General features: G+C 45.1%; 1 protein-coding gene across 1 annotated transcript in view; it reads left to right on the plus strand.

Annotated features, from left to right (window-relative positions):
* The window catches only part of LOC147747113 (vitamin D3 hydroxylase-associated protein-like), a 639379-nt gene that overhangs the window by 461291 nt on the left and 160216 nt on the right, over window positions 1–17872 (plus strand). The window lies entirely within an intron of this gene.

Below are 17872 nucleotides of genomic sequence, written 5' to 3' on the forward strand. Positions count from 1 at the left end.
AAAAATAGGCACCTTATCTACTGGCATCTCCATGTGTCTGGGTGAGTAAGGATAGAGCACAACCTTCCCTTTCATGGCAGAACAGCAAAAACACATTTTGTACTCTGGCATTCCAAAAGCTAGAGCGCTACACATGCATCCACTGCGCTCCAAGAAGGCAAGTAGGCAAGCTTTTTCCCAGGTCACTGGATCGCACACATCCTTGTGAGTCAGCATCTGGCAGGATTCATCTTTATGATTACCTCCACTCTTTCTAGTGGCACCTTCCTTTTTCCCTTTTCAATCTGATGACCTAACTACTGTACTTCATTCAGATATTACTGATGCTTACTTGGGGACACCTTTTGCCCTTTGTCAGCAAGGCAATGGTATCATCTCTGCAAGCATCTCACGTCCCAGTCGGAATAAGAAGGTCATCGATGTACTAGGCCAGTATTGAGTTTCGGGAGAAAATAAGGCTTTCAAGGTACTTTTTCAAGATCTTTCTAAAAATGGATGGACTCTCAGTATACCCTTGACGGATAAGGCACCATGTTAAGACGCCATTTTTCAGACGGAATGCAAACAAAAATTGGCTTACCTCATGAAATCGGACAGAGAAAATCATCTGACAAGAATATTCACAGTAAATCATTCAGCTTTGCAAGGAATCTGAAATAGAATTAATAATGGATTCTGTACCATGGGGCAACATGGAATCACTATGCTGTTGATTGCACTGAGGTCTGGGAAAATGCAATATTTTCAGCTGGGTTTCTGCAAACCCATAATAGGAGAGTTGCACTGACTTCACATGATGTCCTTCAGGTTGCCCTGCATGATCATAGACTCAATCACAGGTGTAGTTTCTGCCACTGTTTCTTCATCTGGCTTGACCTGTATGCGGACTAGCTCGACTCGTCAAATCAGTCCAATATCCTGTCTTGAAACGTCCCATACCACTGATGGGACGGTGTCTCTGAAATCCAGTGGCATGCCTTCCACGGTCAGTAAGAGAAACAAAGTAGTGCAAAGGTTCTGATTCACCAAGTTGAAATCAATGTCCTCATCACCGGTCTGTAACTCTGTTTCCTTTGGTGTGCAGTAAATGGTACAGTTCAGTTTGCACAACAGATCACGCCCTAACAAGCACGCTGGACTGGAATCACACACCACAAACTGATGGAGCTTCTGGAAGGTTCCAATTTTTACTTGCACCTCTTCCGTCAAAGGCTTTGTCATCATTTTGTTAGTGACCCCTACAACTTGGATAGATTTTCCAGAGAGGGCTAGGTTTGAAGGTACTGTAGATCTTACAGTAGAATGGGTAGCACTAGTATCAATCAGAAAAGTAATGGGATGGCCATCTATGTCTGCTTCTACCTAGGGTTCATTCTGGTCTACTTCTAAGACTGCACCAAGTGTACAGTCTTCCTCCCCCCTCAGGCACTGTCATAAGGTGCATCCAGACCAAATCCATCGCTAGACTTCCATCAAGCGAATCTGATGGTAAGTCTGATTTCCCTGTGGAATCTTCGGAGGCTGAGGCACTTGCACTAATTGATCCTGATTTCCTCCTGCATTTCAATGATCTTGGCCTGATCGCTAGCATTAACTAATTTACCCCATCTGCCAACCGTATGAGTTCTTGTCCCTGCCCTTGATTTGTATGGTTGAGACGACACTCCCGTTTCCAATGCCCGATCTAATGACAAATGACAAGCAGCTGACTTCTTCAGGGTGGCAACGTCTATCACTGTCTTCGGATCTATCGGGATACCTCTCCCTCTCCCTCTTCCCTGACCCATGGACCCTCCAACTTGTTGTACCTGTACGTCTCCTGGGGCATTACCCTGGCCATGGGCTACATCTCCCATCATCCCCTGCACCTGTTCTCCTTTCTGGACATTACGCATTTGGACTAACATCAATTTCTCCGTTATCCTCCGATGTTTGGGATGCACCGAATCACTGCAGTACCTGGCATACCGTAGGATTGCGTCCACAGATTTGTTTTGCCAGCAGATTAGATGCTGTTGTATCTTGACGCTGATCTCTGGCCTCACACCAGTCACAAACATGGCCAAAAATTGTCCCATGGCTTTGGGATCAAGGGTATCTAACCACCTCTACTGCTTGAAGGTTTGTAACAGCTTTTCATAATAAGCATGCACTGACTCCTTAGGCTCCTTGGTCATTCTATCTATCTTGATCAAATCAATATCCTGTGCGGCTATTTTGAACTCCAACCATGTGATCACTTGATCTTACTTCATGACCAATAACGAAAGACCATGAGTTACTGAGTCTCCTTTTGGCTCAGCACTAGGCCACTCGACAGCTATCTTACAAGCAGACCATAAATCACTAGGAAACCACAATTTTGAACAAGGTGTTCAAATCAATCCACAATGCTGTTGAGATCTTAACAAAGCAATCAACTTGCTTATACCACTCAGTGGGTTTCTCTCTTAGCCTTGCTAAATCATTTGTGAATGCAGCAAGATCACCCCAACTGCAAGGGACATGCACATATCTCCCACTAGGCACCCCCGCAAAGCGTGTGCCTCTATTCCCTTTGTTCTCCCACCTGGAGAACGAGTCTATCATGTCACCCTTTTTGCACTCTTCTTCCATGACCACCTTTCTTCCCACTTATCAGGCATACTCCAGGTTCTCACTTCTATTACCAATTCTCATATGTGTGTCTTCAATCCAGTCACTCTCTTTTCTTCTAACCTGAACCTGAACACTCCTCTAGCTTGAATGTGCCAGAGCATGCAAATGACAATTCCCTCTATTTCTCAGTGATTTTTTTTTTTTTTTTTGTATGTTCTTAATAGCGCTCGAATCACCCGGAGGCATCTCGGCGCTTGCCTTGGGAACCCGTCCTGGCTTTTCCCTGTGAGATAGCCCCTAACGGGCATCCCCAGGGTGAAAGCCAGGCATCCCGCCGCAGGGGGCCGTTGTGGAGATTAAGCAAGCTTAATGCCCAGAGTTGCAGAGTGTGAACCCATGATTAGGTCAGGCACCGAAGCGAGAATTATCGAGTCCGTAGACATTTGAGCTCAAGACCCTGCCGCGTCGGGAATTGAACCCTGGTCCCGGGTCTGACCTCTGCTTCAGGGTCTGCCTGCTCTAACCAGTGAGCCACACTTCTCCACATTTTATGACAAGTTTGGAGGCAAATTATAGTATGTAGCCCAACCTTTGTTGCCATAGAGTGAGCTGGAGTATCCTCGGTTTGTACCTCTTCAACCACATAAGTAACAACCCCTTCATCAACTCTGAAAATATCCCATAACACTTTGAAACATCGCATGATTTTTGGACTTTTCCCCAACACAATGCAATATTTAGTCAAGTAATATAGTGAAATAATATTGACAGCAGCAGAGTATTCCTGCTGATCACCTACCAATCCCAGTGTGGTACTACACCAACTGACCTATCGCAGCGCAGCAAAATCTGGCGTCACTCTCACTCCTTGCAGCAACTCACCTTTCTTCACAATTTCTCCATACACATTTACTCACACAATCATCCTAAGTTCTGAATTGCCTGCCATTCTAAAAGAGCGATACATTTCAAACAATCAAGAGCATTAGCACACAGTAACCCTTGACCAGCATGAGTCATCTGAATCAATATAGTTAACTCCTGTACACAAGAACTGCAATTCGTCCCATTCACACAAAGTTCCCTGTCTTAGGTGGACCTGACAATGACGTTTCACAACAACTCCTCAATCCTCCGATCAGACAATCACAATCACGGTGTCTTCTACACCTTTGAATATCTCAGTATCTTAGGCCACTACTGGTCCCGCAACTTAAATCTCAATCCTTGGACCACATCAGACCCAAAACCACATTCACTTGACTCTCACTTTAACTTCGCAAGACATCACACAAGCAGACCATTCATGCATTGGCTTCTATTCTCGATAATTGGGCTCTAGTTTGGGCTTGTGGGTTTAGACTGCACCTACGCTAAGCCAATTCTAGATTAACCCTTACTTCATGTGCTAACAATCCTACTCTGCTACCAACTGAAAGGGCGTCTTTGAGTCGTTCTGGAACTTTTTCTAGAGACGCTCTCCAAAGGATCTTTTTAGCAGCATGGAAGTGTGAAGGGGAAGAAATGTTAGACACTGTCAATTTAGAAACACTTACTCAAAATATATAACAATCTAAAGACAATCTTGAAAAGTTAGTTAGATTTTATTAGAAAGCCAAAAATAATTGAACATAAGCACACCTCAACATGAGGTTATAGAAATATATAGGAAACCACATGAAGCTAAATCTACTCACCAAATTCAGATGAAATTTTGCATTTGACTCATGAGGGACACCTAGTAACGACTCGTGGAACTGCAGCTTGGTTGAATAATTTCAATGCTTTTGCATTTGACTCGTGAGGGACACCTAGTAACGACTAGTTAAACTGCAGCTCTTTGTGGAATAATTTTGATATTGGATACTGTGATATTCGCTGCCCACTGCTAATCTCGTCTGATAATGCTTTACAGGGCCTTTGGTTGGGATTGTATTTTTGCCCATAACTGTGTTTGGGGTGGTCCGAAGAGGATGGGACCACCACCGAATCGTTCAGCAAGATGTTCTCTTTGTTTCCAAGGCATTTGCTTGGTTCTCTCCCTAGGTTAGGGAGGATCCCACAATCATCACCTCTCTCACTTTAGTAAATTTTCATATTTACTATTGTGAAATGACTATATGCATTTTAGCATGTAGAGACAGAGATACTTGTTATTTTACCAAAAGTATATGAGGTTTCTGTTTTGTTTTATTAATTGGGAGTAAGCCAATCTGAGTTTTATCATCCAGCCGTCCTGGAGCAATCTCAAGGTCCACTGGCAGCCCACAGTTATCCCAGGGGGCTCCTAGAGGGGAGGAAGGAAACAGGGTGTGTATGAGGGGGGAAGGGGAAGCACGGAAGGGGGACCCCTGATGTGTGAGCTCCCCACAGGGGGACTCGCCACAAGCAGGGTGGCTGGCCTAGATCAGTCAGGGCCTTATTCAAAATTCTCGCCCTTGCTGTCCTGCCGGTCTTCTAGTCCCCGCCCTATGCTGTCTGTTAGAACTGGCTATTTCTGGTAGGCTAAGGCTGACGCCAAAGCCAGGCAGAAACCACCATTCTAGTCAGGGCAAGGAAGTCACACGCCAAGATAACCCCTGCTCACCCCCTTGGTAGCTTGGCACAAGCAGTAAGGCTAAATTCGGAGGCAATGTGTAAAGCATTTGCGCCAGCGCACAACAGCAACAACATACTAGGCACACCACAAAAGAGACTCCACACAAGGTTATTATAAAAATAACTTTTGTATTGTAAAAACACATCAGATAAAATCACACATATACAGGGTGCCAACTGGCACGGGCAATATTCACAGGGATTATGTACACAAGACAGGGCCACATGGGCGCCTGTCAGAATCAGATATAGCACTTCTAGATAAAATGTAGAATATAAAATCCCTTCTAGAATAAAGAATAAATGTAACATAAAATAATAATCAAAGATAACACCCAGTAACCACTGGTAACAGGAACCAGGACCTTACTAGGACCACCTGTACTAAAAAAAGAAGAACCACCTAAGTATCACACAGCATTTAGGGGTCTAAGAAAGAATACATTACTCATGATGCAATAAACCTACATTCAGAGGAGTAGAAAAGACAACCACCTAAGTATCACTCAACGTTTAGGGGTCTAGGAAAAGAACACATTACCCATGATGCAATAACCTACATTCAGAGGAGTAATAAAGACAACCACCTAAGTATCACACAGCGTTTAGGGGTCTAAGAAAGAACACATTACTCATGATGCACCAACCTACATTCAGAGGAGTAATAAGGGAAAGAAAAGACACATGATGCAATAACACATTCAGAGGTGCATAATAAATCAATAGCGCAAAAACTCACATTAGCAATAACTATTAAAAAGCATAGAAATCACATTGCGCCAACACTACATAAGCCACTACCTGTGGCAGTCCCTAGGCCAACTGGCCTTGTGGGGCAAAGATGCCCTGAGTCCAAAGTCAGGGTGCGCTGCCATGCAGCGCCAGTTTCAAAAGTACAAAAACCTAAACGTGGCAGCCGCCCACAAAGTGCTGGGCAGCTGGGATAAAAAAAAAGTTGTGGCAGGGCTCTCAGTAGCCCCTAGAACAAATCTGCGCCACCTGAGCCACACAGGCTCTAAAACAAGTAGGGCCCATGGAGCCCTCAGGCTCTGCAACCAATGGCCCCCTCGAGCCTCACTGGGCTCGTAGATTCAAATGCCCCCTCGGAGCCTCCGTGGCTCTAGACAAAGGGATGCCCCCCTAAGAGCCTCTCATGGGCTTGTGACAACGTTGGGGCGACCCGCTGCCAACCGGGGCCGCCCTGACTCTGTGCCTCGAAGCGGCACCAACATGCAGCAAGGTGGGCCCTCAAGAGCCCTTCGCGGCTCTGTAATCACGGTGGGGCGACCCACTGCCATTCGGAGTCGCCCTTACTCGGTGCCTCGACCGGCACTGCACGGAGCTTCGTAACATGCCCCCAGAACCTCTCAGCTTCAAATCACGTTGGGGCGGCCCACTGCCATCCGGGGCCGCCCAATCTCCAGGCCCACAGCTGGTGCCTCGCATCGGCACGACAACAGCCCCGCGGAGCCCCCGCCAGCCGCTTGCACTCACCGGCTGTCATCGGCGGGGGCTCCTCTCTGCAGGCGGCGGCGCAGGACTTCTCGGGGGCTCCCTCCCGGACATGGGAGCCCCGTAGCACCACTCCTGCTTCCTTTTCTCTCGCCGGTCTTCTCTCCGTGGCGGGGGCAGGCACCGATAATGTGCCTCGCGCCCCCTCCGCTACCGCTCCGCTACCTCCAGGGCTCCCTCAGCAATGGGAGCCCTGCACCGGCGCCACCATCTCCTGGGTGCCTTCTTCCTGCGGCGTCCTCTCTTCTCTCTCCCTGCGGGGCGGGACTTCCGGCCGGCCGTGCTGCAATTGGCCGGCCGGCCGTGCTGCAATTGGCCGGCCGGCCGAGCACTTCCGGGTCGCTGCGGGCAGCGCGGCGGCCCGATTCAGGCAGGCAGGCGGGCAGGCATTAAAAATATCGGCGTGGGCAGCCGAAGTTTGAATAAAATTAAAAATAAGCGAGGTGGGCACTCGCAAAGTAAATAAAGCGCTCCCAGCGCTAAATGACGATCCACAGCGCTCCCAGGAGCAGGAATAAAGCGCTCTTAAGCGCTAAAGGAAATTTAAAGTGCTCCCTGTGCTAAGAAGGACAAATCCAGCGCTCCCAAGCGCTACAGCACAGAAAAAGCACTTCCAGGTGCTTAGGGGGCAGTAAGTCCAGCAAAGTCCCCCCCTCAGCCCAGGCAAGGCAGAGGGGTCCCCCCAGAAGTCCCCCAGGCATCCAGGGGCTGGGCAGCGCCCGCCCCTGGTAGATTCAAGTCAGAAACAAGAACATTTTGGAAGGGAACACAGCCCCTTCTTATACAGTGAAAAGTCTTTGAAGCCTTTGAAGTCTCAGTGTGAGAACCAGCTGGACTGGTTTAGAGGGAAGTCCCTCAGTATCAGGGACAGAGGTGACAGTCGCCCAGCGGGAGGTGGAGCCAGCTTTGTAGTCAGGCAGGCACAGCCCTTCACTATCAGGTGCCATCTCCTCCCTCTTCCCTGGCAGCAGATGCTGCCTTTCATCCATGGTCTGACTCAGACAACCTCCTGGGCTCTCCAGCCCCTGTCATCCTCAAACCAGACAGTCAATCCACAAGCAGGCCCAGGCACTCTGGGCCAGGCTCACCAGCCAATCACACGCTAGACACAAATTACACAAATATGCCAACTTCCAAATGTAGTACTTCTAGAATAGACACAGTCATACCGCATATATCATTTTGCAGCATTCATTCTCACGAGTTCATACATACCAAACTCGCCCCTGCACTCCCGACACATCAGGAACTACCATGGGGATACATATTCCCCATTCATTCCTATGGGAGGGCAGGTCACTCACCACTCATTCACAGAGAGCTCAAGCACTTTACACTGTACCACAGTGAAAAAGTGCGCAGAGGCCTAAAATCACCAACACTAGGTTCCATAAACAGGCTAGGAAAAAGCAAAAAGTCTAGGGGTGAACCTGCCCAATGGGCCGGGTCCAACACTGTCCTATAATTAATTCTCCTGTGCCGAGGTCCTACCGCTCCCCCCTCACTACTGGGGTGACTCCCAATTGAACAGTAGCTCACTCCAAGCTACGACGATAGGTCGCTTGTGCAAGCCCTTCAGTTCTTCTACACTCAGTGACCAGCCATCCTCAGCTGCCCACGCTGGACCTCCATTATCCATGTCCCTGATTGCAGCCTCATCGCTGATTTCCAGGAAATCACAATTTGTCACCTGGCCAATGCCAGAGACAGATCAATGAACCGACTTTCCACCTTACGCTTAGGTGGCCTGGGATAGAGTGCCAGGAGGCAGACCTCCACCGAAAGGGCTAACGCCCGGCCCAGAGTATCATTGAGCTTAATCAACAAAGGATCCCAAAACTGTTGCGCAATCGTGCAACTCCACGTCATGTGGAGGAAGTCCACATCTAGATGTCGACATCTTGGGCATTCCCTAGGCTCACCTCCAGATGCAGCCTTTAAGCAATGCGGAGTCATGTATGTCATATGGACATAATTAAATTGCAGCTATTTGAGATGGCAATTGCAGGAGATCCTCTTGGGGTATCCCAAAACGCGATTCCATTCTGCATCGGTAAGGTGCCTATTAAGGCATCTCTCCAACTTCTCCCGCAAGTTCAACTATGAAGACTAAGATGTCTCTACAAGTGTTGCATAAAACCATTTAATTTGATGTCCAGTCCTGCCTAGTATGACCAAGGAGTGTAGAACCCCATGCGTCGCCGGTTCCTCCCGCCCTGACCTCCATAAATGCTCAAACATCCTCACCATCGTCTCGTACATGAGGAACTGGCCTGGAGGTAATCCGCAACCCTCCACCAGCTCCACAATTGGGAGTAGATTCTATCCTGAAAACAGTCCCCAGTCGTATTAATCCCTGACTCTACACAAGTGGACAGCTGTTCCACCCCCAGGATCGCCTGCGGCTCTCCATGAGGTAACCCTATGAAAGGCAACATTGGGGTGTATCTCGGGCCAGCCGGAAGTTGAGCCACACACCTCTTCCAGCACAGCAAACCAGTGGTTTGTAAGGTCGACACATAGGGTACTTTGGTGGCCAGGACTAGCAACTTTGCCAACTATTGTCTAGAATGCTGCCCTTGATCCATCAAGTAGGTGCCCTCCCGGTTTATTCCTTCTAGCCACTGCGCCAGCCACTGCAGTTGCGCAGCCAAATGATGAAACTCAAAAACTGGCACACCTAAGCCCCCTTCCCCTATTGGGCGCCTCAGTGTTCGTAATGCAACTCTGCACCTCCCATCCGCCCAAATAGGATCACACACCAGTGCCTCCAGCGGCTGGAACCACACTGCATGCATCAAAACTGGTAGTTTGGCAAAAAAATACAACAAACAGGGCAGCATTACCATCTTTGTGAGGGCTATCCTGGTCATCAGTGGCAATCTCAATGAACTCAAAAAGGCCACACTAGAGTGCAGGGAGCGCATTGCTTTTCCCAGATTATCCTCCCTCATATCTTCCAGGGAATGAAAAATCTGAATTCACAGGTACCTAAAAGAGGCCTTTGTCGAATTATATTCCGCAGGAAGACCTTCAGGTCTAGGGAAGGGCCCAGCCCCCGGGAACAGATGTGTCTTGCGATGGTTCACCCATAATTCAGACAGGCCACCAAACCCTTCCAACAGTGCAAATGCAGAGTCTGCCCCTCTGGCAGAATTGTTTATGTAAATCAACAAATCACCTGCATACAGGGAAATTATATAGTTCCTTCCATTTAGCCGTATTCCTAATCCCTCACCCCTCACTCTGAAAAGTGATTCTAGTGGTTCCACCATCAAACGTCAAACAGCAGCGGTGACAGGGGGCATCCCTGACAAGTGCCGCAACTTATCACGTACTCTGGGGAGATAATGCCCCGTGCCGTTGGGGATGTATACAACAACTGGAACCACTGCAGCCAGCCCTCCCCCAGCCCCATCACCTCCAAGATGAAATCCCAGTTAACCGCATCAAACGCCTTCTCCACATCTACGTCTTTCGCCTCAGAATGATGCAGAAATGAGTACATCCAGCGTAAATTAAACAAATTATTACAGTAGGGTATTAACCTGTTCTGATCTAGGTGAATCAAGCACATCATGTGGGGGAGCAATCGAAGCGCTAATACCTTACTAAGCAGCTTAAATTTGGAGTTAGGCATAGACAATGGTCTATATTCTCATACTCCTGCCTCCAGATGCTTAGTCTTAGGGAGAAGCATTCGCAGATCGTGTGGCGGGGGCAGTCGCCCCAGCCGGGATGCTTCATTATACTTAGTCACCAGGCGAGAGGCCAGTGCTGATTTATATTTCATGTAAAATTCAGTGGGTAGGCCATCTGGGCCAGGTGTCTTACCACCTGCCAGCAGGTTTATAGCACGCCTGACCTCCTGAAGTGTACCCGGGACCCCAGATCCTCCACAGCATCCCCCTATACCTCCGCCAAAGTCGAGGGGGCCAAATAGAGCATTTCATAATTTATTTTGAAAGTTTTATAGAGCGCGAACCAGACCCTAGCAGATATCAGAGCGCTTTACACACAGTGAGGTTACTTATAGAACAAAGAGGATACTTATACAATAAATAAAGCAGACCAATCAGGTGTACAAAAACAACTTGTGTAACAACAAGAGCAACTATAGGCCCCATTAATTCTATCTGGATCATACTCCACCTTGTCCTCTGCCGCTCTGATTCGGGTAATCAGGGATCCCCTGGAATTGGTCCTAAAAAGCCACGGCAGCAAGCGCCATGCCTTCCCCTCCACACTATGCACTTTATCCATATAAACTCTATAATCATATAAACACCAATGATGTAGTGTAGTTCCTATTTTCCCAATAAGCCCTGCGCATTGGAATAACATAAACAGCAGTTTGGGCGTAGAAGTGCGGTCTTCCAGATCTCTACTGACTATGCTAAACGTAATTGAGTTTGTACCAACTAGCTCAGAGGTCACTGGAAACTTTCTTGACTGAATAGGAAGTGATCAACTCCCCTGGCTCAGACAATAAGGGATTCAGTTTTCCAACAACCGCATAAACATGACAACTTTGCTCCTTAGAATGAGAGTCAATCTCTAGAGTCGTGTGAAACAATAGACAGTTATTTTACTCAGTCAGTTGTGCAGATTACTTTCACCAAGATGCAGAGAATAGAGAGACGGGCGTTTTCAATAAAAGGTATTATTTATTGAACAGTCTTTCTTCTCATGCAAGAGAAAGGAATTGCCACAATCGCAAGAATTGTTATTATAAAAAGTGCGTACAGTAAAACGAGGATTGCGAAATAATACTGTAAAAGCATTGATATGGTTTCTTAGCCATACAATGGTTAAAATGAATAAAATATATACATTCATATATACATTTAGCTAACGTGCTCAACTGGTGCTTCTAACTACGCCTACCCCAGTGTACCTGACCTAAGCCTAGTACTTGGGAGGTAGTAAGTAAGTAGCAGTTTAGTTAAGTTGGTTTTGCCAAGAGTTTGCTGCAAGAATTCTCTCTAAGGGTTTAGTCAACATCATACCTCTGGAATAGAATGTTGGAGGTCTTGTATCTCCTTTCAGGACTCGATATCCCAGTCACTCGCAATAGTAGGCTGGAAACGCCGGAGCTGGATTTTCTCGGCAGGAGAAAAGACAGTTTCTCTCTCAGCACGTCAAGGAGGAGGAGGGGCAGCGTCCGTGGGCTGCTTGCATCTGCTGGGCTCTGCAAGGGACAGCTGTTCTGCTCCTGTATTCACCACACCATCGTTATCGTAGTTGCATTTGCTTAAGGCAACGTTGGTAATATTTATACCTGAAAAGTGCCTTGTTTGACGTTAGTTTTTGGACATAAGACGTCAATAAAGATGTCACTAGGAAGTGATCGTCCTTTCAGTGCTCATTAGAGTTCTATTACTAATCAAAACATAGCAAGCGGGGCTTTCCCAGGTTGCTGAGTTTTATCTTGTTGAAGAACTCGGAGTGTAATCTAGGAATCTAAGATAGTGGCTTCTGCTGTGTCATCTACTCTAATGAGCTGCAGAGGCGAGTTTCAGAAATATGGCTGAAATATGGCTCTGATCGTTTATGCCATTATAGGGGTATGAATGGATTATAGCGTATAGGGGCATAAGGTCACAGTATTGATCGGGGTCCTAGATTAGAACACAACACCCACTCCACAAATTTATGTCCATCAAATTACTAAAAACTAAAGCAATAAGATGCATGTGTAACATTACCCACCCCAAAATACATATTTGCATTTGAAATGGCGTATTTGAAATACATGGAAATATAGGTACTGTACGTCTTTAAGCATAGAAATCATTCAAAAATTATTGCATATGTAATCAGTGAACGATTTTGCGAAAAAATTACACATGAAATATCTCTTTATACAGAAAAGAAGGGCGAGATAATTTCATCACATATAAATGCATTTGCTGTAACATGTGCTAGAGGCTGATGTAAAGTAGTTATTATGTCTCTAGATTTACCTAAAAATAGAAGTTCTGTTCTTTATGAATAGTTCTACTTTAAGCAAAGGTTTTCGTGCCAGAAAAAAAGGTAAATATTTTGAAAAATGTGTTCAAACCCAAAAAAAAATTGTTCATGGTGAACGGGGGAGTAGACTTCCAACGCTTTTCAGTAGTTTTTGTTGATCAAAACTGAAGGCCGAATTCAGAGTTCATGGGAACGCTGTGTGTCGGAATGCTTTTCAAAAATTATTGTTTCTGTTCAGGGGAGAACATCATATCAGACAGGCTCTCAAAGAATTGGGCTACAGAATCAGATGACAGTTCGACCAAGTTCGATAATGCTGTAACTTGGCAGGTGTGAGAATGATTGCTATCATCGGTGTCTGGATCAGCAATGCTCACTGAAGGTCGTACCTGGGTGATGTTGCTTTTATTTTACGCTCTACTGTCACCACCTAGTCGTAGCACAGGAGTCTCAATGAATGCCGTCATCAGGATTGGTAGCCGCTGGGGACAACACAATGCGTGAGCCGTTACAGGACTTAGCAAAGTATCGATATCCATTGGTACTGCTGATGGAAGTGCAAGACAGGTGTCCAACACCCATTCTTCTCAGCATAGCATACATCGAAGCACAGGTAAGATGCAGGTCTGCCATATAGGTCTGAATGAAAGAAACCAGGTCATGTTCAGATCTCTCAGCCTGGTCTATCCAAGGACTCTAGTTCTGCGGTCCCGGTAGCGTATTGCTAGGATTGTTTCTTCCATCCCTGCCGGAGTCATGTCTGTGTTTTGGCTTGCCATATCGGAGCAGGAGGGTCAAAAATAAAATGCCTGCTACAAGTCCTAAAATCAGGGGTATGCCACCAAAGACTGAATGGACAAAATTGGTAATGATTCCCAGAATTGCTTTGAATGGTGTTAACAGTCCCGAAAAAATGGTCTTAAATACGCCTGGGATGCCTATGGCACTTGACATATTTAGAATTTCGCTAAGCATTTCTGTGAAATTCACGGGGAAATTTGTTGATAAAAGGTCATGAATCTCCGATGCTGTCCCTGCAACTTGGAGATCCTATGTCTTTTTTGATGACGTGATGGGCACTGTTGTCTGCAAAAGCACAGACTTCATTCTGCTTAAAGTATCAATTCGTATAGAAGAGACATTCAAACAAGGCCATATGGGAGTCTCGGAGTCTCCAGGGCCGTTTGGAAACAATGCTTGCATACAGCATTTGACCATGGAAGTTACTTGTATGAGATATGCTTTCCCTGGCATAAGGCCACAACAGCTGTGATCCGTTATTAGAATGTAACTCCCGTTCGAGAGTTGCTTAAAGAAAGGCTCTATCTGCGTTGCAGGTGTGACATGTTGGTGGCATGAAAGGTTGTTTGAATTTCCTTCACAGGCCCCGTGTAAATTAATACCTTGGCACAAAAGTATACCTCTTAGTGAATGTTTGCAGTTTTCACCACTAAGAAATAAATTTTTGTTGCTGTCACTATAGCATGTGTGTGTGTTTATGGTAATTTCCTTGCTGACTTAATGTACCCTTTACCCAAACGTTCATACTGGCCAGTCGGTATGTATTCAAGGCAATTTTTAAATCAGAAAGTTGTTATCGGAATTGTGATAATCCCATGTATTATTCGTTCAATGACAGGACTTTCTGACATTGTCAATGGTAATCTATCAAGTTTTTCGATGCTCAGGATTGTATAGTCTGCTCCTTTCTGTGCCAAGCTGATTTGTTTATCAGTAAGGTTAAAGATGGAAAACAATGACGTTGTGTTGATTAAACACCAAGGCACATAGCCTGAACGAAGATTTTGCAGCGTCCAGCCTAACTGTACAATAGAACGCAATTGCGACTGGCCATGCTGTAACATTAGCAAGTCTTTATCTATTATATCTATGGCAGATGATACAATACTGTCCAGTGAATATATTCTGGAGGACAGAGTCATTAACCCATTGTCCACAACAGAAAGTGATTTTTCCAAATTAATACGATCAATTTCTCGTATTTTTTCAGCTGTTTCTATTTGTGTTACTTTCCAAGCCTCGTTGTAAGCCGCATATATACTGGTCGCTATGAAACGCTTTTGACGCTGTTTGCGTGGTCCCAGAATGAAATCGCGCAAATCAGCACCATCCTTAAGTAAAGATAAGTGTTGCTTAATTTCTGCCAGTGTGGATGATTCTAGCCATTCAAGGCACAGCTTCCCTACACTGTATGTTGTTACTTTTCCTGGATGTTGTCTCTGGGAGTATCTAGGGTCTGGTCTGGTCATTGTTAACCCCTGTGTTTTGTTCAGGAATCTATCTTGGCAGTTATTCGTGTCAGTAGGCCAGATTAACCACTTTTTCCAATCAGGATGTGTTCTGTTTAGATGTAAAATTTTAGATACGTCTATTTCAATATCTGTAGTTGTATTATCAGGTATTGGCTTTGGAATAGACGGTGTGTTAAGGTCTTTAATCTTAGCTAGCCCAAGACAGGTTGTTTGGTGAATTGTGTCATTTAAGAACATTATTTGTTCTGGGATCATGCAGGCTCGAAATAATGCTTCCAGGCCTTGTACCTGCCAATCTTTTGTACCCCAGATGATTTTTGTTTCAATGTTTTTTTTCCAAAAATCAAAACCAAATATCATCATTTTTTCATAAAATGCTTCTGAATATATCAATTTAGTATTTGTCAGCATTGTTTTCAGCCCTGTTTTATCTAACAGTTTATAATAAAACGTTTCTGCATCACTTGTGTTAAACCCTGAGAAGTACTGGAATTTCTCATAGAATGTTTTAGAACTGCTTTTAGGTGGAGTAGCACAATGTTCCCATTGGTTATATTTAAAAACATTTCTAGGTTGTGCAGATTTATGTAAGTAATGGTCTCCGTAATGTGAGAAGCAATACATTTGTTCATAATTAGACGAACCTTGTAAATAATCATGTTCTGTAAATCTCGCTGACAACACTAAATCAGACATCATATTATTAATACTTTCAAAATCCCAGTCATCAGAAAATGTACTTGGTTTTACAAAGTCACTTAAGGAAACCTTGAACTGGTGAGGATATTTCAGGATTTCGACCGGACCATATGTTTCATAGTCAGTTTTGTCCCATACTACCCCGCCGGGTATTGGAATGGCTGTGACAATTACTGTTGATAGTTCTCTTTTCTTCACGTGGGATGATCTGTGTGGTTTTAGAACTAAGTTGATGTTCTGACTTGCTGTGTCCATTGAACTGTAATACATTTTCCTAAAATTAAAACCAATATTAGGCCTAGTAGGAATATAAGTATCCCTGGTATAATCCAATGCTCAATCAATGGTGCATCCAGATATACTTCTTTGATTTGATGAAAGAGTTCTGTTGCTTTTTCTTTAAATGTATTTGTTTCTGGCGTCACTTCAGGGTCATTTTGATCTTCAGAAAAGTTGTCGAAATTGATGAAGTAGCCAGAGGCATTTCTGTCAATTGTTGGAATTGTTTTCTCAATTTGTCTTTTGGTAGCACATTCTGATGTCACCTCATTGTAGACTGGTGTTTCTTAACGAACTGATTCAATCTGTGTTCCAAGTGGCACGAGTTCCATGGCATTATTGCATAGTCCCTCTCTGTGCACTGCAGGTTTATCAAATGTGATTAGTCTTTCAGTTTGAACCTCTTGAATTGTTGCAAATTTGGGTATTCTGTTGTTTCTTGGGAGTCCACTGGGCCTACTGTTGATTATAGGCCACATGCTTGTGGTTTTACCAGGTCGATTGATACAACTCTGTTCTCCTTTTTACCAGCAAGGGGCGGTAGTACTACTGATCTTGTTCCGTTGATTGCCAAGACAGGTACTGCTTTTCTGTAAGAAGGCCCAAATTCCTTCTTCACCGCTATTTTTTCTCGGACTAGATCCCCAATCTTTGGAATCCAGACAGGCCTTGCTGGGGCTGGTGGTGCCTCTTCAGTGGTAGTTGGCTGTTGCTTTAACTTTATGTTGCTTAAGGATTTTCTTGTTTCATTCAAGTCCTGTAAAACAGCCAAACGATCTTTGATGTCAAAGTCTTTATTCTTATCTTTTACCACTGATACCTGACTATCTAAGTCCTGAATGTACATTCTAGTTCCAAACAATGGTTTGTATGGGCTGAAACCTTTTAGAGAATTTCTTGGCAAATTGTTTAGACTGAGTTGGACACTTATTAACTGTTTGACCCACCCATCACCCGAACCTAATACCTTCGCTGTTATAGATTGCTTTATGTCCCGTTTTTTTCTTTCCACTACACTGTTCCCTTCGGGGTGTGATGGACAAGCGTATCGCAACTCAACGCCCATACTGGCCATGGCCTCCTTATAAGCTCGAGAGCTGAAAGCAGGACCCTGGTCAGAATGGAACATGGCAATTGCGTATGTGCCGATAAAGACTCGCAGATCTTTTATAACAGTTTTGGCGCCAGCCGAGCGCTGGGGCCACATTTTTTAAGTGAGTTTTCGTCTTAATAATTAATATGACGCTGGATGGCATGTAGACAGCATTACCCTGTCTATAAATGGTAACTGGGCAACAGGCAAGACCGGTTCATTACTGCGATCCCTGTCACAGTCGGGACAGTTCTTTACATATATTTGATGTTGCACGCTCATCCCCGGCCACCAGTATACTGATTGTAATTCAGTCAGAGATTCCTTGATCTTTTTGTGCCTCGGACCTTCACCCATGTGTGCGTCTGCTATTAATAACTTTCTCCGGTTCATGTTTGGAATTACCCTATCCCCCACTCCAGGGATTTGAGCAAAAGGAACGGAGTTTGCATCAATTACGTATGCATAATTAAGTGGATAGTTCACAGGAAGTGCTGCACAGTCGCCTTTTAAGGACGTTTTTACTGCCAGCATAGTTTCCCCGTTAGAAAAACTATGCCAGCAAAGTTTTTCTGAACGTTTTTTTGTGGCTACAGAAGCCGGTCTAGTTGCTTCCGCTGTGGCTGTAATAGCCAATGAATTCCCTGCAACGTGACTGCCATCATGTTGATGACTCAGAGTGTGTATCACATGAGTCTTTTGTAGTTCTTTCTGTAAAAGAACTACCTGTTTCCAAAGCATTTTATGCTTGATTGTGGCACCTGTGTCATCTTTGTAATCATTTTGAATCCAGCTCTGTAACTTGTTATTGTAAGAGTTGACGCAGAAATGCGAATCGCACAAAATT

The sequence above is a fragment of the Lissotriton vulgaris genome, chromosome 1_1, assembly GCF_964263255.1.
Source record: "Lissotriton vulgaris chromosome 1_1, aLisVul1.2, whole genome shotgun sequence".
Taxonomy (NCBI): domain Eukaryota; kingdom Metazoa; phylum Chordata; class Amphibia; order Caudata; family Salamandridae; genus Lissotriton; species Lissotriton vulgaris.